The sequence below is a fragment of the Chlamydotis macqueenii genome, unplaced genomic scaffold (genome assembly GCF_036417535.1).
Source record: "Chlamydotis macqueenii isolate bChlMac1 unplaced genomic scaffold, bChlMac1.mat HAP1_SCAFFOLD_201, whole genome shotgun sequence".
NCBI classification, from domain to species: Eukaryota; Metazoa; Chordata; class Aves; order Otidiformes; family Otididae; genus Chlamydotis; species Chlamydotis macqueenii.
The window spans coordinates 724051-735342 of NW_028239093.1; the positions used below are offsets into that span (position 1 = coordinate 724051).

General features: G+C 53.2%; 1 long non-coding RNA gene across 1 annotated transcript; it reads right to left on the reverse strand.

The window, feature by feature from the left end:
- Nucleotides 1-1091: 1091 nt before the first annotated feature.
- On the reverse strand, nucleotides 1092-4699 carry LOC147596067 (uncharacterized). The gene is made up of 2 exons (XR_015261632.1): nucleotides 4602-4699; nucleotides 1092-1299 (listed from the first exon to the last, which is right to left on the reverse strand). It is a non-coding gene; the product is annotated as an uncharacterized LOC147596067 (long non-coding RNA).
- Between the last annotated feature and the right edge of the window lie 6593 nt (nucleotides 4700-11292).

The window sequence follows — 11292 nt, forward strand, 5'->3', positions numbered from 1 at the left end:
GGCGGTCTCGGCTTTGACCGGCAGCAAAGGGGTCTTGGAACTAGAAGTGGCTGTGTCCAGCGCGGAGGCAGCTCCCAGTGTCTTCTCACAGAACCCATCCCTGCAGCCCCTGCCCGGCCCTGCCGCCACAGCTAACATAACCTTGCCACGTAACCCCAATACGACAGCAATCAGCCCCAGGACAGAGACGTGGGCTTGAGAAATAGGGCAAGGGAGCCACAGGGAGGGGCCCAGATGGAAAAACAATATCGATGGACTTCAGGCCATACAGGAGGGAGCACATGCTCCACATAAGCCCGAGAGCAATGCGGCGGCGTGGCAGCAAAAACTAAACCTACCTGCACGCACTGGCAAACACAGGATGGGTGCTCGGCCCTGGGTGCGGAAAGACTACACCTCCCAGGATGCTCGGCGGAGACATCATGGCGGAGCAGACGCCTCGTGCCTCAGGACTTCAGCTCCCGGCATGCTCTGCGAAGCCATAACGGCCAACCGCAAGCCCTGTACCCCGGACTACAGTTCCCAGCATGCCGCACAAAGCAGCCTTTCCTGTGGGGCACACCGTTACCCCTGCACCGAGCGCCACTGCAGAGCCTCGCAACCCCCAGCGCGGACGCTGGCAGCCCCCACCGCTGACTGCAGCACGCCGCAGCACGGCCGCGCCCCCGCCACTTCCTGTACCCGCACACAGACCGCGCCAGCCCGGCCGCTGCGCTCCTCGGGGCTTTTTCCGAGACCCGCCGGTCCATTGCCCGGCCCCGCTCACCTTCTCCATCGCTGCAGGCGCAGCCGCAGCCCGGCGGCGCTCGGGACCGCTCCATGCCCCCCGTGGCTCGCACTGGCCCCTCCACGGCCACCCGGGGCGGGGCAGGGCAGCACCAGCCCCTCCAGCAGCACCCACCCCTTTACAGGGAGGGGCCGTCTCCACCACCCTCACTGCCCGCACCTGGGGCTCCTCCAGCCCCAGCCCACAGCTGGAGCCCGGCAGGAACTGGGGGCCATCGCCTGACCCCCACACTGCATCACCTCCTCCCCTGGGCTCCTCACCTCCCATGGCCCCGGGCAAAGGGAGCAGAAACGCAGCCATGAAGTCAAAGGAGACAGCGAGTGTTTATTCAGTCACGCACATAAGTCCGAGCAGCGAGTCTGCTCTGGAGCTTGCAGCCTCCGATCCCCTCTCCGTGTCACTGGAACGACTGCCAAGTCGTTCCAGGAGCCACGCTCGTTGGTTCGGCAGGGAACGTACGGTGGGTCGGCTGCGTCCTGGAGCGCCAGGCTGCTGGGCAGACTTGGAGGCTGCTAAAAACAAAGAGCAGGGCACGGAACACTACAAGAGAAGAGAAGAGAGGCAGCTTGCAAGACAGAGGGGCGTAGCGAGAAAGCACGAGGCAGGAAACAGGATAGCGAGAGAAGGATGGGGACAGAGAAGGACAGGGAGCCTGACAGAGGTGGGCAAAGAAGCAGTGGAGAGAGGAAGAGAGGCAGCAGAAAGAGGGAGAGGGAGCGGGACAGAGACCAGCAAAGAAGGATGGGGAGCAGGATGGAGATGCAGGAAAAACCTGAGCTGGGCAGTACGACAGGGAGGTAAAGACAACTAGGTGCAGGAAGCCAGACCGAGAGAGATGGAGAAAGCTAAAGCCATAACAAGAACAGGGCAGAGAGGGAGGAATGAAACAACAGTGAAACAACAGGGACAGGACGCCAGGACATCAAAGGTTGGACAGAAGAGGTGACAGCAAGGGGACAACACAAAACAAATCATACAGCTGCATGCTTAGAGGGCAGAGAGGGAAGAATTAAGAAATAGGGTCAAGGAGCCTGAAAAAAAGAGAGAGCTGGGAAAAAAAAAACAGTGTAGCAATGCATACAGAAAGAACAGGGGCAGAATGGAAAATCAGGTGCATCGGGGAGCCAGAGACGGCAAGCTGGATAAAGGAGAAAAGCGACACGCTAGAGGGCACAGAGGGAGGAAATGGAAAACCAGAGACTGGGAGCTGGACAGAGAGAGAGGCAGAAATTAAATGGGCAAGTGCGACAGGCCACAGGGCAGAGAGGGAGCAATGGATAAATACGGTCAGAGGACCAGGCAGAACACAATGTGAAATAATAGGAACACGACTGGCATACAGGGAAGAGGGAAGAATTAAAAAACGGGGACTGAGAAGCTAGACAGAATGACATGGAGAAACAAAAAAATAACAGTGACGGCTTACCAGACAGATAGGGAACCGCAGGCAGAGAGAGATGGAGGGGAAACAATCAAATAGCGTGCAGCTGCAAGACAGAGAATGTAGAATTTAAACTGAGCATTACAAGCAGGTGGGCTAGCTTTGTGGGTTTAGCCCACAGTACCCATCGCTGTGCAGAAATTACAGAAGTAAATACCTCTGCTCCGTGCGTAAGCCTGGCGTACTGCGCACTGGGTAAACAAACCCAGATTTGGGACAGCAAGAGGGATAGGGAGCAGGACAGAATGGGAAAGGAAAAAATGCTGGGAGGCTGAACAAAGGCAAAGAGAAACAAAGACAGAAAGCAGGGCACGGGAACGGAAGCAAAACAAAATAGCGATGGCCTGCAGGACCGAGACGGAGAAATTAAAAAACAACCACGGGGAGCAGCACAGAATGACAGAGAGAGAATAAAAGGACGGAGAGCAGGACAGCTCTGGAGGAAAAATCAACTGTGATAGGCAGTGGGAGAGAGATACCAGAAAAGGAAAAAAACAGTGAGGGAAAGAGAAAGGAAAGAAGAGACACCCAGCTGAACAGGGGAATACAGTTAGAAAAGACAGGAGAGCAAACGGGACACAGAGAGAAAAACAGAAAATAAAGTAGGAGGAAGCAGGGCAACAGGACAAAACCAGGAAAAAATAGGAGTGAGATCTGGACAAAAAAGGGAAAAAAAAAAAACTGACCAAGGAAAAGAGACAGAAAGAGGGACAGGGAGATGGCAGAGAAAAGAAACAGCAGCAGCAGGATGGAGACGGGAAAAAACCATCAACCTTAGATTGTCAGGAGGACAGAGAAGAACATGAATACAAGCAATGGCCTGCAGGACCGAGACGGAGAAATTAGAAAACAACCATGGGGAGCAGCACAGAATGACAGAGAGTGAATAAAAGGACAGAGAGCAGGACAGCTCTGGAGGAAAAATCAACTGTGATAGGCAGTGGGAGAGAGATACCAGAAAAGGAAAAAAACAGTGAGGGAAAGAGAAAGGAAAGAAGAGACACCCAGCTGTACAGGGGAGCACAGTTAGAAAAGACAGGAGAGCAAACGGGACAGAGAAAGAAACAAACAGACAATAAAGTGGAAGGAAGCAGAGGAAAAGGACAAAAAGAGGAAAATAAATAGGAATAGGAGTGAGATCGGGACAAAATGGCGGGGGGGGAAACACTGACCAAGGAAAAGAGACAGAAAGAGGGACAAGGGAGAAGGCAGAGAAAAAAAATGGCAGCAGCCAGACGGAGATGCAGGTGGGAAAAAAACCTTGGATAGACAGCCGGACAGAGAAGAACATGAATATGAGCAAGGATCGGGACCTCATTGCACTCTATAGCTTCCTGAAGGCAGGTTGTGATGAACAGGGGTTTGGCCTCTTCTTCCAGGCAACAAGCAGGACCCGAGGAAATGGCCACAAGTTGTACCAGAGGAGGTTTAGATTGGACTTGAGGAAAAACTTTTTCTCTCAAAGAGTGGTAAGGCACTGGAACGGCCTGCCCAGGGAGGTGGTGGAGTCTCCGTCCCTGGCAGTGTTCAAGAGGCGGCTTGATGAGAAGCTACAGGATATGGTTTAGTAGCTGTGGCAGCAATGGTAGTGGGAAGACGGTTGGACTAGATGATCTTATAGGTCCCATCCAACCATGTGATTCTATGATTCTATGATTCTATGAAAGGGATATAGCAAGAAACGACAAGACAGGGAGCAAGACAGACAGAACAAAAAAGCATTGAAAGAGAGAGAGCATGCACTTGTGAGAGCCACAGGGGTTGGAGAGATAAAGATAGATCTCAAAAGAGCTACAAAGGCACATCAACTTAATAAAAAGGGCCAGGGAACAGCATGAAGGCCCAGAGACAGCAAGAGATGAACAGGACGGAGTGAGAGGCAGAATGGAAGAAAAACAGCAACACCAAGCAAGACAAAGGGATAAAGCAAGAAGGGGAAGGGAGGAGAGAGACAGGAAGGCAGGGACTCAGAGCAGCACGTACAGGCACAGGGAGGAAACAAATGCCAGAAAATAGACCAGAGAAACTGCAAAGAAAAAAAGAGAAGGATGCAGAATGGCACAAAGGGAAATAAAAGGAAAAAACAGCGATGGGCTGCAGGACAAAGCCAGAGGGTGGAAAAAAGGAAGAGGAGAGGGGAGAACAAGAGCCCAGATAGAAAAAGAAAGGGTGCTGTACAAGAAGAGAGAGAAGGGGAAAGAGAAAGACTGAGAAAACAAAAAAAAAAATAGAACAAGAAGAGAGATACAGGGAAGCCAAGAAAATCACAGCAGCGTGAGAAAGAAAAAGGGAAAGAGAGGCAGCTGGGGGAGGGCCAAGGAGGCCCTGGGATGGAGAGGAGGGGAGAAGGGGCCCCGAGGGCCCGGGACTCACCGCAGCTCTCGGCGCTCCAGGGAGAGTTTGCCAGTTCAGACCCTTCTTTCTCTGCTCTTCCCTTCCTCTTCTGTCACTCCAGTTGCTTGACTGTCCCCAACCTAAGAAAAGAGGAGGATGCGTTACAGCTCTTAGGAGACAAAGCTCCCTAGAAACGCAGCCTCGCTCACCCAGTACTTGACCGTGCCCCCTTTTTAAATTATGTGTACAGACCCTGCGGCGCTCTTTGGCGATCTAGCCTGCTGCGGCCTTCAAAACGGGATCTTCCTCACCCAGAGAGGCAGGCTGTCTCTTGCACGCAGCACAGGCAGCTGCCGGTCAGACGGCCTTCAGTTACGTCTTCCGGAATACCGATCCACAGTGACAGGTGGCTGCCTTCGTCCGACCGGACTGCGCACCAGCTTGCGGCTTTGCCACCCCCTTGCCCTTGAGAGAGTGGCTACCTGGAGCGGCTCCACAACCACCGCTGCCCAAAACAGCAGAGGAAAAGGCACTAAAAAGCAATGACAAAGAACAAAGACAAACTGTCAAGACACTAGGAATGACATCGACAGCCTAAAGCATCAGCCAGGCAGGGCTTGCAGCTGACCTTGTGCCGCGGTTTAACCCCAGCCAGCAACTGTGCTCGCTCACTGCCCCCGACCCTGTGGGATGGGGAGAGACTCAGAAAGGTCAACGTGACAACTCTTGGGTCTTGAGATAAAAACAGTTTAATATTAAGGAAAAAAACAACCACCACTGGTAAGGAAAAGCGGAACAAAAAAAAAAAATACAGCAAAAGAAAACCCGAGACATGCAACTGAAACAAATGAACACACTTGTAAGAAACAATCTCCATAAAAGTTGGGGGTGGGGGGCACTGGGTAAGTTGGGGAACACAGGCAGCAACCCGAGGATCCTGAGGCAGAGGGGTCATGGGGAGGCAGCGCCAAAAAGGGGGGCGTCGAACAGGGACACAAAACAAGAGTGCAGGGCACGCAACGGGCAAAACACAGGGGAAAAAAAACTCACAAGGGAGGAAAACCTCACACGGTGGGGGGGTGTTTTAGTGAAAAGCATTTGCTTGTTGTAGAGTTTGATCCACGTGTCAGGAGAGCTGAGAAACACAGAGCGGGACAGTGGGGACGGATACGAGGGAGAGACGGACACGCAAGGACAAGGGGTACGTGCGGGAAGAAAGGTGCGTAAGGATGACCTATAGCAGGGAGTCCACGCAGGACAATCCACAGCACGTAACTCACCCGGCATAACCTGCACGAGATGACCCACACCGGACAATGGACCCACACTGCGTAATCCCCAGCGAGAACCCTTCCGTCTCCCACTGGGTCACACCAACTATCCCCAAATTGAGTGGCTTTTTATTTTTTCCTTGTCCAGAATATTTTTTTTCCCATGGCCAGACTATGCTCCAGACCACACCTCATTTGATTTTTCCTGTGTCTGAATATTTAGTTAAAAGACTACAGAAGGAAAATCACCACATTCTTAACATTCACTCTAAAATCCATGCGGCAAGTCCCTTAGGAAAAATGCAGTCACGCATCGCAGACGTACCTTGTACTTGCAGACCGCTGCGGCTCCTTTCCATCCATCTCGTACTTTCACGGCCAAGGAAAGGGCGACCACGGTGAAACGCTGGCAGCAGACATTCAGCAGAGAGAGGGAAAAACCCCTTAGTTTGAAGCTAGGCAGGAATCTAACTCTTCCTTTTGGGGCGAGGTTTCTCAGGACTAAAACCACGTGAAGGACAGAGTATCTTGCAGCACCTTTGGTACAGCTGCTGATACCGGCCTTTAAAGCTTTTGCATTTTTCAGACACCCGGGCCTTTTTTTGACTCATTGGCAGCTTTAGTTTCACTCGAACCGCTGTCCTACATACAGGCAGGGGACAGACACAGATGCCTACATACATTTTCTCAACCCTAAGTACAGCCGAGATCTCCTCACCCTCTATGTGCCAAGTTGAATATTTGTTTGTTAAGGAGCACAGCAACACTTCTGTCCTCGTGAACTGCCTCCGAGCAGAGGAGGGCTCTGGGATTTCCTGGACGCCAGTGCTCCCGCTTTCACTGTCAACTCCGCAGGGCCACCCACCGGAAAAAAGGCCTCAAAATAACGGACATCAGACGATTGCTGCCACACCAAAAGTGCCAGCACTGAAAGCTCGTGCTGCTCCTCGCCGGCCCTTGCCAGCGCCTCTACAGGCCCACAAACATTATCCAGCCTAGAGACTGCATAAAAGGCAGACCGCCCCAGGCTGCAACACTCTTGCCCAGCGTACACTGACCAGTAACGTCTCCCCCTTCACCTTCCCGAGAGAGACTGTTCCCAGGGAGCCCTCTTCCTCCCATCAATTTACTACACCCTCCCTGCAGTTTTCAGCCTTGTTCCCTCCTCGGCTGTGGTCCCTCAACTTAGCTCTCAAATGGCCAGAAATCAGATTACATCCTCAAAAGAACAACCCCATGCTAACTAAGATGGCGCTTCCTCGCCCAGCTCCTCATCACCATCTGCAAAAAAAAAAAACCCAAAAATAAAACCTACCAAACAGCACCGCCCTTCAACATCACACCACTTACCACCAATCTCTTCTATGGCACTCTCCTCCTCAAAAGCGCCGCAGTGCTCTGCTCACCGGCTCCACTCATTGCCAAGAAGTCCGACGCCGCAACTGCCGCTCGTGGTGCTTCAGATGCTGAGAGACGCAAAGCTCAACTTACTTTTTCTGGGGTGTAGGTAGAAAAAATAGGTGTCATACCAAGCTAACTAGAAAAGTATGTCATTACATGCAATGACAACATTATCAAAAACCACCTGCTTTAGCTTCCTACAAGAAAACAAATGCTCCAGGCTTCATTTCTAGCAAGACCATGCATGCTATCTAACTTCTACCACAGCTACGTTCTGGACAGGGCTGAATGACAAATGTAGCAGAACGTGGTGGCTCGCACACGTGGCCGACAGAGGCATGGAGCTCCTGGCACTGCGTCCTGGTGTCTGCTCTGTCAGGGAGGGCTCAGATGGACCAGCCACTCCTTGCTGGAGGCACCTGCCTGTGATTCACTCCTCAGTCCCCTCCAGCAGCCATGCCCAGGCGGCCCCTTTACAGCTGGAGGCCCCTCATACAGCAGGGCCAGGGCCAGGGCCAGGCCCACCCTCAGCCTCACTGGACCCATGTGGGGCTGCCCCACCTCCAGCCCCAGCTGGAGCCCATCAGGAGCAGGGGCTCCTTGCCAAAGCCCCACAGCACATCACCCCCTTCCCTGTGCCTGTCCTCAGCCATCAGCTCTGCACCCAGGGGCTGCAAACACATCCAGGGGCACAGAGGACGTCACAGACAGTGAGATACAGAACAGAAAAAAAAAAACAGTGACAGTACGCAAGACAAAGAGATAGAGAAAGAAAGATAAGAAAAGAAAGAGAGAGATAGAAAGGCAGAGGCACAGGGCAGGCATGCAGAGGCGCAAAGAAAAGCAGGCCAGAAAACAGGCTGGAGAAATTAGTTGGGGGGAGAAGACGGATGCAGATCAGGACAAAGAGATGGAAAAGGCAAAAACAGCAATGGGCCGCAGGACAGAGACAGAGGACAAACAAAGGAAGGAAAGGGAGCAGAACAAAAGTGCAGGGATACAAAACAAAAGGAAGCGGTAGAACAAGAGATTTAAAGGGAGAGAGAAAGGGGGAAGAGCATACAAGAACAGACAGAAGAGGAGAGGTAGAAGGAAACAATAACAACAACAACAAATCACAGCAGCTTGGGAAAGGTAGGGGTCACGGGAGCGGCAGGGAAGGACAGGGACGCACAAGAGAGGAGGCAGAGCCCCAGGGGCCGGGGACTCACCACAGCTCTCACTCCCGGCACTGCTGGGAGAATCTGACAGGCCAGATGCTGCTTTCTGCTTCTCTCCTCTTCTGTAACTCCGACCACTTGGCTGTCCTCCACCTAAGAGAATACGTGGGTGTCTTACAGCTATTAGACAAAAAGCTTCCTAGACACGTAGCCACCCACCCACGCTCGCTCGCGCGCTATGTGGCCGTACCGTGCTTCAGGTTCCACGTACAGACTGTGCAGTGCGCACTGGCGGTCTGGCCTGCTGAAGAGTACAAAGAGGGATCCTTCCTCACCCGGAGAGGCAGGCTAGGCTCTCTCTGGCCTGCAGCGGGAGGCAGCTGCTGGCTGGCTGGCCTTTGGTTTCTTCTTCTTCTTTACCTTTCTGTGGCCTCTCCAGCTTCAGCTGCAGCAGCTCCTCTCCACAGGCAGTAAGCGCTCCATCCGTTCATTTTCGCTCCCGCACCGCCAGGAGAGCGCGGCCGGGCAGAGACAGCCCACACAAGCCTGAGGCGAGTGCAGTCAACAGCGTTCCCAAGGGAGGAACGGACAGCCACGGCCTCTGGGAGAGGGAAAGAAGAAGCAGCGACCGTTATTAACGCACGCGGCCCCTGGCCGGAGAGCCTGCTGCCGCAGGGGATTCTCCAGATACACTGAGGTCCCCCCTCGCAGCCTTCAGGGCAGGCCGTGGCCCGGTGCTACGGGACAGGCTTCAGGGGACGCGCCGGAGCGGCGGGCAGCTGCACGGGGCCGGGGGAGGCTCGGGGGGAGCTCTGGCGAGCTGGGGAGGTGCCCGGCGTCTCCGCCCGGGAGGGGGGGCCCCCTCCTGCCCCTCTTCCCTTCTCTCTGCTCTCGGGTCACTCCCCGGGGCTGCCCTCGCCCGGCTCGGCTCCGAGCGGGCGGCTTGAGGCTCCCCGGGCGGGCAGGAGACAGCGCTGCAGCCACGAAAGGGGCTCGCTCACCTCACGGGTGCCCTCGGTACTCACCCGTCACCGCCGCCGGGACCCGCCGGCCGCACACCGCCATGCTGCTCCCGGCCGCATGCGCAGTCCGAAGTCCGAACACAGTGCCTGCCGGGAGAAGGGCAGAGCACTGCGCATGCGCGACTCCCGAGCTGCAGTTCCCGCTTTCCGTCACCAGGTGGCAGCAGCCCCCCACCGCTCCGGTCCCGGGTGTTCAGCCGGACGAGCCACGGCCGGTTCCTCCCTCCCGTTCGCGCCGTCCGCAGCCGGTCACCCCTTCCCGGGGCACGGCTGCCCCTTCCCCCCGCGCAGCCTGGGCAGTGACATTTGTGGCCTCTGTACCAAAAAGCGTCCCCGTGGGAGGGGGAGAGAATGAGAAGGGTGAAAGTGAGGAAACTCGCGGGTTGAGATGAAAACAGTTTAACAATTAAGAAGAAACAAACCACCACCAATACCCCTTGTGAGGAAAGGAGAGAACAATAAATGCCCAGAAAGAAAAGTGATAAAGCTGAAAACAATTGCAAATTATCAATTAAAACAACTGAGATGGAGTGAGGTGCAGGGAAGCAGGTGGGAGGTTTCAGTTTGGGGGTGGTGGGGGGCAGGCATCACCCCAGGGTCTGCAGGCAGAGGGGTTACGGGGGGCAGGGTCAAATACGGGGAGGCAGAGCAGGGGGGGAGGGGGGAGTGAGGGCATGAGACAGGAGGGCAGGGATTGCGAGGGGGGGGGGGGTGCGGAGAAATACCAAAAAACCTCAAAGAGCTAAGGGGAGGGACCAAGGGAGCCAGACACAGAGAGAATGATACAGACAAAAGCGGGCTATGGCACAGAAAGGGAAGAAATTAAAACAAAAGGACAGGGACCTGGAGTAACTTAATCTAATGTAAGAAAGAAAAGGTGTATGTAGGACACAGGGCAGAGAGAGAGGAACTGAAAAATCAGGGACATGGACCTGGACATAGAGAGATAGGGGGGTGGGAACTGTGAAAGGCTAAAAGGCAGATGAGGAGAAATTTTGAAAGTTGTGATAGGAAGACAGACAGATAAATGGAAAAAAAATGGGCAGCAGAGAGAAAAAGAAAGCAAAAAGGTAGAAGGAGAGAGGGAGAGGTATAGGGAAGTGAAAAAAACCTACAGCAGTGAGAGAAAGAGAGGGAGAGGCAGGGGGTGTTACCGAAATCCGGAATAAAACTCCTTAACAGCAACGAGAAGTTAAGAAGCAGGCACTTCTTTATTGCAGCGCTGGGCGCACGGGGGATCGCTCCACCTAGCGTGCGCACCCATTTGATCAACAGCACGGGTTAAATACACATTAATTATACATATTCATTAAATTCCAAGAAATAATATGCATAAACATAAATTTTCTGAGAAACCATTACATCATTTCCCCACCCACTCGCGCATGCCCAGTCTTTTGAGTCGAGGATCTTTTGGTGGTCTTGGTGGTCGTCAAAACGCCCCCTCCTCGAATTCGCTGGTCAAACTCCTCCTTGAAATCTCCATATCTGGTCTTGAGAACAGGTCGCGGTGCTGCTTGATTTTCCTGGCTCCAAAGTGATGGCTCAGGGCCTATTTCTGCAGGTGGTGTTTGGGGGTGTTTGGGACTTACCATTGTATTAAAGATATGCTAGGCTAGCTTCTAACAAATGCGTATTATAAGATCTCTAGGGTCCCACTCCCTCTAAGGACAAATAGATTTCGTATAAAACTTAACCTATGTGACTACAGTTCTACAGTTAGCAAGAATCACCTCATACTGATATTTAATTTTCAACATTTATGTCATGTAACATTTCCCCCCTTTGAGACTTATTTAATTTTTTTCAATAAGTCTCATTTACTTATAACTAATCTCCATAATCAGTAAACCAAAAAGTATTATTAGCATTACTA